Here is a 17,274-nt window from a genome sequence, read left to right on the forward strand (position 1 = left end):
ATGGATTTTTAGCATTTTATGATGGTTGTGTACAGGCACTGCCAACACACATTTCAGTACAATCAACTTGTAAAAGTGCATGTACCATTATATGACCCCTTTAAAACAAAGACCTTCTTTATCAATGGAAAATGACAGGATGCATTTCCAGATTTTCTTTCAATTGATCCAAGGAAAATATCCACTTCATCCAGCGCTCCTTTTGTTCCCCTGAATTCTGAAAAATTGAGAAAACAAAAAAAAGGTATGCTAGATTCATGAAAATAGTTCTACTAGAATTTAATCTAATAAAACATATCTAATAGATCTCACAACAGCATACAATTTGTCATGGGGCACCAAAGTTTAAGACATTAATATTTAATCGGAACTTGAAATAACTCCTTTTGCTTTGGTAAAGCAATAGATTGGCAAACTTCATTGCATTAAACATTACAGAACAGATGTAATCTCACTCTAACACACACACATACACGTACATACAGCTAAGCTGCATGAATACAGCTTCCCTGGGATAAATGTCAAAACAGACATAAAATGTGAGCGGATGCAAATTCGCATCAGTCTCATTGGTCGGGTTGATCCGTTCACGATTTACAGGGTGATTCAAGCAGCGCAATGCTCACAGTGAATTACGGTGACAGAGATTCAAAGAAAACAACTGTAATCCTTGTGAAGTGTCGCACTGCATTTGTGGCGGAGCATGTGAAACAACACCGATGTTCTTTTGAAACCATTTTGTTCACAATTGAAGGTATTGCATTCTCTGTAATAAGAACAAGCCACCATGCTGTCTGCAGCAACCGAATGTTTTGTATCTTGTTTACAGCGAGGAAAAAAAGTACTTGTTTGAAATCAACAGCGGAGACATGGCCTCACTGTCACTCGAGTGCCAAGTCCCCCAGTAAATCAATTACAAGTGTATTTGCATATGTTGACGTTTCACAGGAGTGGGATGTGAGAGGGTTACAATCTACTCTCTCGGGGAACCCGTTTGTGGGGAAATAGAAAGAAGCTGTCAATGTACAGGCATGTAAGATTATGATTTGCATAGCCATGATTCGCATTAACCATGTTGCCTTAGCAGCAATTATACGCCACTATACCAGTTCAAAAACACTGACAACAAAACACATTGTCACATCTCAAAAGTGCTGTTTTCTTGCATTTTAATAGCTGTATGGGTTCATAGTAAAACAAGTTAGAGAACACACCTACATAAACTGAGAAAACTGTGAGCCTTGTGCTGCTTCTGGATCAATAAAATCCCTTTACGCCCATATCTCATTGTCATAGCAGCTCAGCCAACTGTGTAAGTCACCAAACTGTGTGATTTCATCTCAGAATTGGATTGAATCGGTTTTACACCGCCTAAATCCACGCTGGGGAGAGTATTTAAGTTTGGGCAGAACTCAGGGACTCAAATAAATGAGGTTCAGGAAGCCTTGATTTAAACTAAGAGTCCCATTGATGCTAATTACTCTCCTTAGTTATTTGCCACTGGTAAAGCCTGTGATGTGACTTAACATTCCCCATTGACAGTAAAATAAGCTGCTTCTTTCTTTTTTGTATGATTGTGACATATTCGGCCTTCCCACTCCATCAGGGCGGGAACCCAGTCACTGTTGTGCAATCGTTTGAACTTGAAGTGATAGTTCAACCAAAAATTACGATTTTGCCATAATTTACTCACTCTCATGTCGTTTCAAACCTGTATGACCTGATTACTCAAGAAAACACAAGACAATATTTAAAAAAATGTTTCAACTTTTCATCCATACAAAGAAAGTCAACAGGGTCCAACTTTTTTTTAAATATCTTCTTTCCTGTTTCACAGAATGAAGTCATACACTAAAAGGTTAAATGTGTAACAATGTGAAATGTGTAATAAAATAAATTAAAATAAAGTTTCACACTCATCTCATTTTCCATTGTTCAGACAAACAGCTCATCCCAACTTAAACTGCCAACTTCTGGGTTAGTTGAGCCGCTAAAATAGACAGAATTCTGCTTCATGCTGCTAGCGATGAAGAAATTACACACTTCACCTTTAAATAAACATCCCCTCTCTTGTTGTTGTTAGCAAGCACAAGTCTTTGTTTGGTTTATGAGATAAGTACCACCTTCTGAATAGCATGAAAAAACAGGTTTTGATCGCTGTCGGTCCACACAAAACTGTACATTTTGCCCCTTGATGCTGTTAGCAAACTAGTCTGCAAACTCTTCAAACAAGCCCCTAATGTAATTGTCCACTTTGTGGCTTAAAGCTGAATCTTGCAGTGTAAGGAAAATTGTTCAGTTTATTGCCGGTCAGGGGTCAGCGTCAGTCATATTCTGTTTGGCAGTTTGTGCTAACAGCTTTGTTGTGAAACGGCGAGAGGGCAAGCAAGAGATCAGGGCCCTCATCGCAAAATTGTTTACTCGTACCAAAAAAAAAAAAAAGATAGACTTCATGGGAAACCCTCAGGATTTCAGGGCACTCAAGCTAGAACATAGCTGTAATGTTCCAAACATTTTACTTAAAGTTAATAGGAATACCTGAGATTTCAGAAAAGCCATTTGCCAACAAAAAAAGAATTTATCAAATAATAAAGAGTACCTACATAATGTATTAAAGTGTTCTATTGTGGAAAAAAAAGCATGATTTCATAAGGGTTGTATGCCTAAAATTGAAAACCTTGAATCCACAGGAAGTACTTACTGAACGTTCAGGACAGCTATGCTAGTTTTCTTAGAATAACAGAATCAACCATGATAAATATGTTCATCAGTCTATAGTTTCCTTATAAAAAGCTCCTTTATGTTTGAGCATACCGACCCTTCAGTACGATTCTGCGAATCCAGCAACAAGAGCACAAAGACAGCTGGACTCATGATCTGGCAGATTGTGGGCCGACCGTAGCCACATGTGTTCTCAAAATTACTTCATCATCATTCATTTTCAGAGAATTGCCATATATTTCATCAGCTAATGGCTTGCTAATGTCAGCAAAATTAGAATTGAGGATGAGGGCATTTCAGGACTGCACTAATGTCTGGTTGGGGTTAATCAAAGGTTAGCATGAAGATGCTTTGGCGTTTGACACGGTAGCTATGCATTAGCTGGGCATAAAGCATGTGGCGAATCAAGCCGGGGATGACAAGAACAGCTTTGCAAGACAGATCAGCACAATTCCCTGCAAACAGGACAGGACGAGGGTTTGAACTAGCTTAGCCCAAACTACATCTGCTGGAGTAGGCTATAGTGGCTAGCAAAGGTGATAAAGCAGTTCCTCCAGGGATTGTTTAATCTATCCACCCTCTCAGCACCGTTCAATAACTGGAAGGCCCATCCGTTTGTTCGTTCATTACCAGCAGAGAGACAGGGAGGGACGGACTCCAAGATTTTTTGTTCCAAATATTGAAACAGGGCCGAAGCTACTCTCAGCTATTAAAGTCTCAATGCATAAGTGGAAGTTCAGCTCACGCTGAAAGCCAAGGCAAATGGAGTGGATACTAAGCCTGCTGAAATACAGTGAATTTGAGTTGGCTGCTAGAAGTGATTAATGGACGTGCCGTCTCGGAGAGGACGAAGGATTACTGCGCTGTCTAGTAACAAGTGATTACTTGCTACGGAGGTGAGTCTTCTTTATTTATCCTCATGTATCATCTAACACTTCTTTAATGAAGACTTGACAGGGTTGTTTCAGAGTCTGAAGGCAAAAGATGAAAGTGTTGAGGAGGAATATATCCCAGCCATGATTTTGTGCCAGCGGTCAAAGGTTAAATCGGCTAAGCAGCAGAAGTCAGACAGCGGGGCAGCTTTGTCGTTTAGGTCCAATGGCGTGAATTATGGCCAGTCACCATTGATTAAGTTTCTCTTTAAAAATACTGCACAAGGATCTGGAAGGCAGGGGCTCTCCTTCAGAAGGAAGGAGAGTGAATTCCCATTTCAGAACATGGATGTAAAATTCCCAAAATCAATCAGTAAACTTCTTGCACTTGGTTTCCAATACCCATACCTGAGAATTAGGTTTTGGGTTAGAGTTAGAGTTAAAGTCTTCAAGGTAGAACTGCATCTCTGAGTGCAAAAGAATACAATAATGGTTAGTAACAATATTAGAAGCTACATGGCTATACCTTAAAAGACAATGAGAAAAGTATCCAAATCCCGCTTGTTTTAGAGGAACAATTTGGCAAAAGCAGGCAATTCTAAAAAAGTGTGTTTGACCCTTTACTCTCAATAAATTTGGGAAGATGTGCTCTGAAACGATGTATAAACATAATCAGAGTCTGTTATTGTCTTTTGCAAACTCCACTCTGAAGAGCTTGCACATTAACACTGTTAGAAAGCATGTATTAAACAGGAATCCAAAAAAAAGCTAGCACACACTTCATCATGAGTGATACACTGTTATTCACAGTGCTGTGCTGCCCCCTACCAGGTCTGCTGGGTACTGCAACACTATAAGCTGAATGGAGAAGATAACAATGAACCATAATCCAGTGGTCCTGTTTCCCTCTGAATGCATTAAACAGCCACAATCAATTTGGGAGATACCGATGCACATCACCTAGATTGCAGCAAGCCCCCAGCTGGTGGAATAGCAAACATGTACCATTATTTATAGCATTCTGGTGAAATGCATTTGAGTTAGAGCCAGGTAAAGCACAAATGTGAATTGATCTGGGCAATCACATTGATGAATGAGGGAAGAAAAAAGCCTGGGATTTCAATGCCAAAAGCTCCTACTTCTGGTGCTGCCCTCTTTGCTATGGGTTTAAAAGACAATGCTTAGGGAGCCCCATCTGTAGGGCCACAATGCAGTTTAACTTAAGCAATTTACTGTACACAAAATCAGTCCCTATAGAAAAACCGGAGGTTAAGTGCCTTACTTCAAGGCCAAAATTGTATTAGGGTAGGATTGTGATCCCTGGAACTCCTGAGTTGCTTAGGTACATCTAACTGGGAGTGAACGTACAACCTTACTGATCTGTATCTACCAACCCTTCCTCCCGTTTCCACCACCTTCATAACTCTTCAAGAGACTGTTGCATAGCTAGACAGCCACCCATGGGCAGAATTAGATTTTTATGGGATCCAGGGCTGTTTTCTGGCCTGTCCAAATCCTAATCTTAACTCGTAAATGAGAAACTGCTTGCAGCAACTATAAATCTTACTTGAAGGAGAGAGGTTTTGAGGAGGGGGGAAAAATCTCTTGTTAAAATCTCTGGCTATCAAGACACCATACGAGTGCAGAAAATGAAAATATTCCAGTAGCACTTGGAAGCTTTATAAGGAAAACTTTATCACTTTGTTTGCACATTAAATAAGTTGATAATTGCATTCATTCGTGCTGTCTTGAATACTTCAAGTGTTCCCATGTGCAGATGACCATGAAGCAAGATTAATCGTTGAACAGTCTGATTAAAGAACCAAAGGCTTCTCCATCTCCAGGCCTCCTACACACATCCTTTTACTTTGTTCATCTTAATCTACAAAACAAAAGTGAAAGCACTTTCATTTCCTTCGACCAAAAAAACTTTTGGAAGCAATGAAGATTTTTAATTCAAACAGAACAAGGCTGCAATCTGTAAACCATGCCATGGATTACTAAAACGTCCTTTGTTTTCTCTCACACAGGAAAGCAACAGATGGACTTTCTAGTTCAGTCCATCGACTTCACAATGGAAAAAAAAGCCTGTTGTTTTCCCTCTCCACTGATGACTCGCTAAGTGAGAGGCTTTCATGCCGTCTGTGTCCCTTCTCCCTGGGTGAATGTCATTGCATTAGGACCCTTCAGAGTGGATCAATCGTACCACATGACATACATCAAGTGGACAATTAACTCTGGTCTAACATTGAGTCCCCTGAGGATGCTGGACAAAGAGGCTTACAATTAGGGTTGATCTCCAGTGAAATATGCATGGTGTGCTGCAAAATACTGATCTGAGAGCAGCTTATATAGTTAAACTTGAACCTCATTACAAAAAAATGACAAAGCTGGTTTGACATCAGTGGCAAAGGGCAGACTATGACAATTTACGAGGTAAACATGACTCTGAAAGCTGATCGCTGAGCACTATCTGTTAAAACCGATAGTGGTGCAATAATTCAATCCGCTATGACCGCACCATAGCTCCTGATGGAAGGTCCGTCATTCCTGGTTCAGAGCACAAGCCATATTTCTTCATGAACTGAAAGAGCATCAGATTATGAGTGGAAGCAAAATAGAAATCTGACATGAGAGAAGGCAGCAGAGATACGAAAGAAACAGAACAGCTTCAAATCAAAGCCCAAAGGAAAGCCAGACTAAATTCCCTTTCACATGACTTGCATCAGGCTTTCACTGTAACATGCCTGTTGAAAAAAGCAGATTCAAATATATCAGTGTTTCCCAACCCTGTTCCTGGAGGCACACCAACAGTGCACATTTCTGATGTTTCCCTTATCTAACCCATACATTTCTGGTCTTAAGAGTCTCTACTGTTGAGCTGATTAGTTGAATCAGATGTGTTTGATTAGAAATATGTAGTGTTGGTGTGCCTCCTGGAACAGGGTTTGGAAACAATGTAGACTAAGGTGTTTTGCAGGTCTTTCCTAGTTTAAGCTTGTTTAGAGGGCTTCACAAGGTGGTCTTTAGCAGGTTTAGATAATCAGACCATCTGAAAAGTATCCAAAAACGCAGGCTGAGAGACCAACTAACCATTTTAGCCTTGTTTAAGCAGTTCTTTCAGCGAGGATAGTATCATGAAAATGTGATGTTATGAGACTCCTTGCTAGCAAGAAAGCTGGAAGTGTGCACAGTAAACGGTGAAAAGATAAACAAAATCATTGTTTACCTTCAACTGCCATTTACATGAATGGAAATGCTAACTGACAACCTTTCCGTTTTGTTCCCTGTAACTTAGCGCTTCACTCCTTAGTCATGTGAAAGCGCATTTAGACTTATTATACATGAGCAGTAGCAGAAAACGCAAGAAATAAGACTGAGAATTTAGTGTTTGAGTCAAGGATAAATGTGGCACATGGTGAAATCCTCTAGGAGAATGTGATGTGGAGAGGAGGCAAAGAAAGAATAAAAGAAAAGTATGTCTTGAGAACAATGTAAAATAGATCAAGATACTCTGCGAGTCAGCCAGAGACGTACACCAACTATTTAACCTGTTCACTTCACTCAGCCACGGCAGAGTCCTTACATGACACCGTCGCTGATGCCTGGCCTGTTTGAAATCATCTTTATAGACTGGGACGCATCACCGTGGTAACGTCTGCCCGGCCACCGCTGTCACTCCTGGACAGAGGAGCCAGCGCAACTGAGAAGTGATTGCTTACACACACAGCAAACATTAATCACACACCCTCACAAACACACACACCGACAGCTCAGCAGCTGAAAGCGGTGGGGAGAAATTGGGAGGACAAGGAGAGATGGAGAGTGAGGCACAGAGAAAAAGAAGGTGCTTTAACAAAAGGGAGGGCATGAGTGCTGCAAGCAATGCTAATATCTCGTCTTTTACCGCAGCTTGGCTCAGACAAGACTCAACAGCAGAGATCTCAGAGCCCTGTCATAACAGCAGACCTAGGCCTGCACTAATGTCTTTACATTAAACACCATGTTCAACAAGGTCAGAATATGTACGAGCGGGGACAATGATTAATCACACTAAATGGATTATGGACCTCTAATTTTCATACGTCCACTGAATAGAAGCTAATTGAACGCAGTGAAGATAACATATGAAGCAAGACTGTAATAAGAATGAGCTTCCGTGCGAAGCAAATTGATTGCCATTATGAAACTATATAAATAATGGCAAAAAAAATTTGTCACTGAACGAGACTTAACTACAAATAAACAAAATAAAGTGCATGACTGAGTTCTGGCCTTGCTGTAACATTCGTAGACTTCAGATTCAGATATCTGTGTAATTGACTTTCACGGTAAAGCGATGCTTAATTAATGGGAATTCTGCTGTGCGTTTGTGGTGTTTATGGACCTTGACGAGAAGGATCGATACACAGGCACATGGAATCTGTATGAGGGGAATTGGCACTCTCCTGAGGAGTTTGGTAAGAAACATAGTCAATGCAAGTATGCAGACACGAATGATTCACATTGAATGGCAACACATTGAAAGCATTCTTGTTGTTGTTGTTGTTGTTTAACTGGAAAAAAAAAGCAGAAATGAAATATAATATATTAAATAAAAACTTGAAATATATTAAAAGTTTGCAGCCTTGGCAGCAACTAAAGTACTAAAATGAATAAAAAAGTAAATAAAACTATTTAAAAACTAATAAAAATTACAAAAGCACATAAAATGACTAAAACTTAACTGGAAACTGGAAACTATTTTTTTATTTTTTTATAAATACTATATATATATATATATATATATATAACTAAAAAAGACTAGTTAAAATTTAACTAATATTTTCATTACCGTTATACATACTTTACATCCATTCTTCACACACAAACCTCAAACTTTTTTTTTTTTTTGTAATTTCATCAGAACAAGCATCAAAATTAAAGATATATTTACGAGTAAGCTATATACAAACTTAACTATATCACTAGAGTGAATTAAATATCAATTCAATGTGACTAATTGTTAGACACAGTTGAGAAGCACAATTTTAAGGGCAAATACAAATAATTGATTTGCTTCAAAACCATCTACTTTACATGGCAACTTATTTTAATGTTAAACAGTAGTTATATGTTTTATGTCAGATCATAGTAGGTAACAGATAATCTAACATCCAATAGTTCTCGCAATTTGTTCCTCTAATGCTTTTTAAAACATGTAACAGGACAGCAATTTGTACCCTATTCATGAAACAAGGTGTCATATATACACCCACACAGACTGCTCATGGGCAAACAAACATCCTACATGCAGTAATCAAACAACACAAACAAAACTTGCACATGAGAGTTTTTGTAGAATCAAAGTGATGAAAACCTAGAGTGAAAAAGCACAACTCCAAAATTTGACTTCTGTTCCCTGACCACAGTGCCCACGTAGTCAGATTCAGTGGGCGACCGTCTCATACCCATCGAGGATGGAGAGAGAAATACATATTTAAAGCGATTTGCTGTCTGAATTCCATCATCCATCAAATTACCACGGGTATTCACGGTACAAGAAAATTGTGTGTTGACGCGTTGTTCTGCCCTGTAATCTGAGTGTGTTCCCAACCTGTCACATAAGAAATGTGAGTCACCAACAACGCTGCACACAATATAGTGCCCCTAATTACCGATGTTGCCCATTTCTTCCTGTCAGACGTGGCTGAAGAAACATCCCAACTCAGCTCACTCATACCGCTTCGTTTACATGCTGTTCTGGGACCAGCCGTAATTATCCAAAGCCTTAAACTATTACGAGACCTTCTGCAATTCTGACCGCGGATCAGATAGGAATGCGAGCCAACTCCCAGAGGGAGGCAGACTGGATCTTTTCTTTTCCTAGGGCTTAAGGTCAGTGGCGTTCTGCCTGACTGGCTCCAGGATTGGTGTGGATTTTTCATTATTCCACAGCTCCTGATGTGGAGAAGTGACAGTCTCAAGCCTGTCTCCGAGCCAATTTCTCAAGCCTACGGATGGAGCAGTGGGTCTGGTCTCGCACAGGAAAAAGGAAAATGTGTGGACCCATACACAAAAGAAATATATTTGAAATATATTTTGAGAGTATATTTTGGAATATAAGCAAATATTTGAAATTGGCCCAATAAATATATTTCACACTTAACATCATATATTTTTGTTATATTTCAGAATATATTTCAATGTATTTTTTTCTGTATGGGTCCCCAAAAGTGTCAAAAATATATGTGGCATATATTCCAAATACATTGAAATATATTCTGAAATATAACAAAAATATATGATGTTAAGTGTGAAATATATTTATTGGGCCAATTTCAAATATTTGCATATATTCCAAAATATACTCTGAAAATATATTTCAAATATATTTCTTTTGTGTATGGGGACAGAGAATGGAATGGAATGGATAGAGAGAGAGAGAGAGAGAGAGAGAGAGAGAGAGAGAGAGAGAGAGAGAGAGAGAGAGAGAGAGAGAGAGAGAGAGAGAGAGAGAGAGAGAGATGAATGTGACAATATGGCTATTACTTTGTGAAAGGTCGACTGTGATATGTGCTCATCAGGTCCCATGACCCTCTGTTGATACTGCCCAGTAGAGCAGTATCTAAGTGCTTGATGTGTGCCATTTTATTTTACTAATGGACAAAAATAAAGGGGTTGAGTGTGTGGGTCGGGTTTTGTCACTGTATCCAAATATCCCTGCAAAGCTAGCAAAATCTCAAATTACTTACATTGTGAGGAAAACATCTTAATTAAAAGACGAAATAATTAGGTCTGCCAATCAATTACATTTTTTTAAAGCAAATTAACGACATAATATGTAGTATAGTTGATTGAATTAATCATAAGTATCAATATTTAATACATTTTTTAATTGCATTATTTTGTTTATAATGAATTGCTGTAAATTAACATTCAATCAAAAATAAACAACAGCACACCAGCTCAAGACACACGACGACACTCAAAACTGTCCTGTTACTGTAGCTATCATTACAACAACAGCATATCTTGGTTCTGTGAAAACCAATATTACTCAAGTATGGTGCAGAAACCTAGACATCCATTTTTAGGCCTTCCCGCTCAGGTCTCTCCAGCGCTGGAAAGCTTTTCTACTATTAACACTGGTCCTAAAGCTCTTGCCTGATCTTAACCCTTCTTTTCCCAGTGAAATTCCTCTGACCTTATCTCTTTTGTAATGTCTCTCAGCCAGGGGCGTAGCCAGGACATTATTTCTGGGGGGGCCAGCTTGGGCCAGTCTTTTATTTGGGGTGGCACTTGATTGTCAAAAACTACTATTTTAAAACTCACTCAGAGTAGCGGTTTTCCCGCGGCTCGTCAGGCCATAAACAATGGATTGAACTTCCTTATGGACACTAATAATGTCTTATTGATAATCCATGTTATTGGGATGGGTGCTTAGATCAGTGGTTCTCAAACTTTTTACACCAAGTAGACTACCACCTCAGAAAATATTTGGCTCTCCAAGTACCACCATAATGATCAATATTAAAATACAGTAGCGTAGTAGGCCTAACTATTCAGCTACAGTTATGCACAGCTAAAAAAAACAGGCAGTTTTATTTATAATAAGAATATGTATTGTTGTCAGCCACTTTAAACATTGTAACAACACAGTTTTAACATCAACACTGCACTGTGTGCACTGTTACACAGGTAATTTTTTTTAAAATGTATAAAATGTCATCATAATTTCTCACTGTTTTGTAGCGTTTGCTGCTGCTGCCTTCACCGGCGCTTTCAAAGTTGCTGCTGTTGTGTTGTTAGCAGCACTAGTGCTTGGTTCACTCTCATCCTCTTCAGTTCTTGTATTTGAAACATTCTCCTCCTGATCCAAACTTTTCTTGCCAGATTGAAGCCACAATAGCAGTTTTGAACTTTTAATAATTTAATAATCCACCTAACATTCATTTATATTTAACCTTTTCACACACTTAGTTAAGTTTAAAAAAAAATCAGCTGCTCCCAAGCGTAAGCTTTTCAAGGCGACCGTTATAGATCGTATCACTTTGTTTCCATGGTGACGTGTCGTCACACGACCACAACCACTCAATACATACTGATGTAAATATACAAAATATTCACAAATTTGTTAGCTAAAGCATTGAATCGCCTTTATAATGATCACGTTAGTTGGGAAAAAAAAGCACAGTTTGAATTTAGCAGTTGATCACGTTCTACTCACACCGGTGAGATCGAAATTCAGTGTTTCCTCTGCGTAGGGACCTTAACATGAGACGGGGATTTTTTAGTGCAAATGACAGAAAGACACAATATGAATTGTCATTTTTAGGCGATAATTTATTTATGTAAACCATGGCATTTTAAGTGCAATATTCAATTTATTTTTCATAATTGTCTTTTTGTTTGTTTGCTGAGTGAGTTTTCAAATCTGCGTCACTCATCGGCGAAAGGTGGAAATAGAGTGTTTTAGTCTGTTATAAACAAAGCATGCACACCTACAAATAAACGCCGACACAAAGTATGACGCTCTCTTCTATACTCACTCTAACGGTATAATTATGTATCTTCCCCTGTGGCTCAGTGGTGAAATCTAAGCTTTTTAGCGCCAGAGACCCGTGTTCGAATCCCGGCTCTGGCGGCAGATGAGCTTTCTTACGTACAGAAAGCGAATCCGCCCCTCGCGCCCTCCTGTTCACTCGGCGGGGGTCGAGTATTTATTTCTGAGTATTTATTTAAACTCAGGAGGGTTTTTTTCTTTAAATTAAATTTATTTCCCCCCTCCTCAGACTGGGGGTGGGGCCGTGAGTTTGGGGGGGCCGGCAGGGGGGCCGAGCCTTGACCAGTGGTGGCCGTGGCCCCCCCTGGCCACCACGTAGCTCCGCCCCTGCTCTCAGCCATCTCTCTTTCAACAATCTTTATTCAAATCTCCCTCTCTCCTCCCCTATCATGAGTGGACATGCCCCCTCCTGCTGATTGGCTACAAGTGTGTTGAGGCGCTCTGTCCGATCCACTTTCAACAGCATTTCACAGAAATCACTTACTGTACCTTTAAAGGGTTAGTTTACCCCCCCCCCCCCAAAAAATTATCCCATTCTCAAGCCATCCTAGGTGTATGACTTTCTTCTTTCAGCACAACACAATCGGAGTTATATTAAAAAAATATCCTGGCTCTTCCGAGCATTATAATGTGAGTGAATGGTAACTTAGCCCAAAAAAAGCACATCCATTCATCACAAAAGTAATCCATATGACTCCAGGGGGTTAATAAAGGCCATCTGAAACGGAGTGATACATTTTTGAAAGAAAAAATGCTTATTTATTTATAACTTTATAAACTAGAATCACTGGCTTCCAGTAACAGCCGTACGCAAGTCTAGTTCTGGCCAAAGAGTGACCTCTGACCCGACGCATGACGTATTGACGAATGCGGAAGCGCAGATGGTAGACCAAAACTAAACACCGGTCACGAATTAGAAGTCCAAAACAAGAATTTTTAAAGAGAAGTGTTGGATGAGCTTGAGTTTGTTGCCCTATTTGTTTGAACCGCAAGAGGAGTCTACTCTCACCTAAGCTTACGCTACTCATACATCCTACGTCATGCGTCAGGTCAGAGGTCACTCTTCAGCTGGAACTTGATTTGCATACGGCCATTACCGGAAGCCAGTTGTTATAGTTTATAAAGTTATAAATATGTGTGTGTGTGTGTGTGTGTGTGTGTGTGTGTGTGTGTGTGTGTGTGTGTGTGTGTGTGTGTGTGTGTGTGTGTGGGTGGGTGGGTGGGTGGGTGGGTGGGTGGATGGATGGATGGATGGATGGATGGATGGATGGATGGATGGATGGATGGATGGATGGATGGATGGATGGATGGATGGATGGATGGATGGATGGATGGATGGATGGATGGATGGATGGATGGATGGATGGATGGATGGATGGATGGATGGATGGATGGATGGATGGATGGATGGATGGATGGATGGATGGATGGATGGATGGATGGATGGATGGATGGATGGATGGATGGATGGATGGATGGATGGATGGATGGATGGATGGATGGATGGATGGATGGATGGATGGATGGATGGATGGATGGATGGATGGATGGATGGATGGATGGATGGGTGGGTGGGTGGATGGGTGGGTGGGTGGGTGGGTGGATGGATGGGTGGGTGGGTGGGTGGGTGGTTGGATGGGTGGTTGGGTGGATGGGTGGTTGGGTGGTTGGGTGGATGGGTGGTTGGGTGGATGGGTGGGTGGGTGGGTGGGTGGGCTTTTTTGGGGCTTCAAAATCTAAGTTACCATTCACTCACATTATAAAGCTTGGAAGAGCCAGGATATTTTACTCCGATTGTGTTTGGCTGAGAGAATAAAGTCATATACATCTAGGATTGCTTGAGGGTGAGTAAATGATGGGATCATTCTAATTTTTGGATGAACTAAACGGTTCTTTATATTATTCAAATGTTCTTACCATTAAGAAAAAAATCGTTCTTTTATGAGCGGTTCGCTGAAAGGTTCTTTGAGGAACCAAAAAATGGTTCTTCTGTGGCGTGAAAACCCCCTTTCCGAACCTTTATTTTCAGGAGTTTAGTTAGATAGAAAACATCATTAGCTCAGAATATAAACAATATAAGATAATGGAAAGTCCCCATGATAGAAAAGCATTTTTGTGCGAGTTTGAATGGGGTAAGGATGAGAGTGAGAGGGGTTAAATAAATGAGAGAGAGGGAGGTTAAATAAATTAAAACAAATTTGGGACAGAGCAGATTTAACTTCTAAATATAACTGTTTATAACTATATAGCAGATATAACAGTTTCGCCATCACTTTAGTTTACACATATGGCATAAAGACACAAATAATCTAAGACGACAAGCTCTCCCTCTCTCTCTCAGGATGTGTGTGTGTGTTAGCAGGAGCTGTCTAGGGAGATTAAGTTCCTCTCAGCAGGCGTGTATTTAGTGATGTCAGCATCCCTCCACATCACACACACTTACAGAGAGTTTAAAGGAAGTGGTCAGCTGCAGAGTTGTGGGGTCTGTTATTGACCGCTCAGTCCACATACAGTCCAATCTAGTACGATTTTTCAAATGACCGGCCTCTTTTAACACCATTTTCTCACTTGTTAAGGATGAATAATATTATCCATTGCAAACCAAGACAGATAAACACAAATTCAACAACATAAATTGGTCTACAAGCTGCAAAAAAAATCATTTTTGAAATCAATATTTTTGTCTTGTTTTCCAGGAAAAAATATATAAACATCCTTAAAGAAGAATTGAGCAATATAATAAGATGACAGAAGAACTGTTTTCAAGACTGATGATAATCATATGAAGTGTTTCTTGAGCATCAAATTATCATATTAGAATGATTTCTGAAGGATCATGTGGCACTGAAGACTGGAGTAATGATGCTGAAAATGCAGCTTTGATCACAGGAATAAATTACATTTTTAAATATATGAAAATAGAAAAAAAAAAATTATTGTAATAATATTTCACAATATTACTCCTTTTACTGTATTTTTTGATCAAATAAATGCATCCTTGGTAAGACGAAAATGTTATAAAATGTGTGTGAAATGTTTTGAATTGAAATATTCGCAGCTTAAATATACAACCATGTTGAATTTCAGCCCATAAAAATGCAAGCCCTAAAAATACAATGCATTAAAATGCAAGCAGGGTTAATGCATTTTATTTTATTTTTCCAATTAGCATGTTTTGTTTGTTTTAAGCAAAAATCTAATTAAATGAAGATTTGTTACAAAAAAAACTTCAAGGCATTAAAATCCAAGATATATTTTCTTACACAGTTTAAAGTGAATGTATCTTATTTTAACCTGTTCACTAAATGAAGTTCAGATATGAAAAACAAGTTTAAAAAGTACTGATTTCTAAAAAAAAAATAATAATAATTTCTGTGAATATATTCATAGCTTCTCTCAAGCTCCTCCAGATCCTCCACAAGGACCCTCCTCTGAGTTCACGGATGATTAGCTGGCCCTGTTTTTGAAACCGGCACTTTAGGAGAGCTAAAGGGGTTCTGCTCTCCCTCACTAACTGGGTTCCGCTCTGAAAGCCCAGACTCCCCAGGATGGTGCTGGTCTCGAAGGACCAAATGCTCATCCTAGTAAGAAAAACAAAACAAACAAAGACCGCCCTCTCTTCACCTCCATTTTAATGAGCACACAACTCGGTCTGCAGGAGATTTTATACTTCTCTCTTTTTCAGGGATATATTTCAAATAAAGTCAACATTAATTTAAAATCCCCATTTACTTCACGTTTCTGGACACACAGTGCCTGATTCATCGTAGCATGTTATATTCTAAAGAAGAAAAAAATAAAACATTCTCCACACTGTGAAATGATTTTCATTTCCAGCTAATGACAACCGATGTAACTTAATGTAGTAAAGGTTATGGGAACTTGTTCAGACTGTCAGTCCAAATACGATTTCTGTGCATGAGATGACTGAAATCCGATCATATTTAGCAAAAACAGCAAAAAAAAAAAAAAAAAAAAAAATTCACATGAAATCCGATTTCTACCAGTTTGCTACATGCATATGTGGTTTAAAAATTATGGATCCACTAAAGAAACATGGGTGTGGAAAAAACAAATGAGATGAAGGAAATTTTTGTCAATGCTATGCTCTCTAGCAAAAAGCGAAACTTTGCATTCCGGCAAGAAACTAGAGAGATCTAAGATTCTTGAACGAACGCAAAGTTTCTTGGGGAACACAAAAAGTTTTGCGAGCGAACGCAAAGTTTCTCGGGGGAACGCAAAACGTTTTGCGAGCGAACGCAAAGCATCAAAGTTGAGATATGTTTAACTTCATGCAAATGAAGAGCGATTTTCGGGAGCGCCAACCAATAGGAGTGAAGTCAGTGGAGCGCACATGATCCGCCACTATATCCTGTTGTAAAGTGTCAGCAGCAAGATGGAGAAGTTAATTCGGTGGTTCTCGCCATGCTGACTCCGAGCCTGAAATAGCCGCGGTGGCAACAAGCATTTTATGTACTGATTGAAATGTTTGTTTGTAGCGACAAGAAAACTGATTCATTGTCTACAACATGGAGAAACATCTGTGAATTTCATCCACAAACATTCCTATTACAACCACTAGCGACCTCATCGCCAGCCACTGGCGACATGCAGCGATACAGATGCAGGTAGTGTAAACGCAGCTTAATTGTTACCAGGCCCCCAAAACGCTGTCGTCATGTAAATGAACGGCCAAAACGCAAAAAAAGTTTTACGTTTTTAGTTAAAAACGGTGTCATGTAAACAGCCCCTGATTCTTAGGAATCAAACCCATAGGCCTGTCGCAAATGAATAAATGTCAGTTCACAATTATTTATTCAAGACTGCAATATATTTCATTACATTACAGTTTGCTGGGCTTTAGTGCGAATGTAAAGTGGACCAAGTAAAGTAAAGTTGCACCAAAAAAACTAAATTGTTAAATTGCAATTCATGATCCAGGATAAAATCAAGTTTTCTCATTGAATATCTAGCATCTCTCCAGCATTTTTTTGTAAATTTGTAGTGCTGTCAATACAGAGAACAACGACAAAAATCGGTGTTGCCTACACCTTGTTATCCTCTTTTTAAAATTTGCACCCTGTTGACTTCAATGGGGCAAGTACTAAACCTGCTTTTAGCCTCTTAACATCCTTG

This window comes from Squalius cephalus, assembly GCF_949319135.1.
Source record: "Squalius cephalus genome assembly, chromosome: 23".
Classification (NCBI taxonomy): Eukaryota; Metazoa; Chordata; class Actinopteri; order Cypriniformes; family Leuciscidae; genus Squalius; species Squalius cephalus.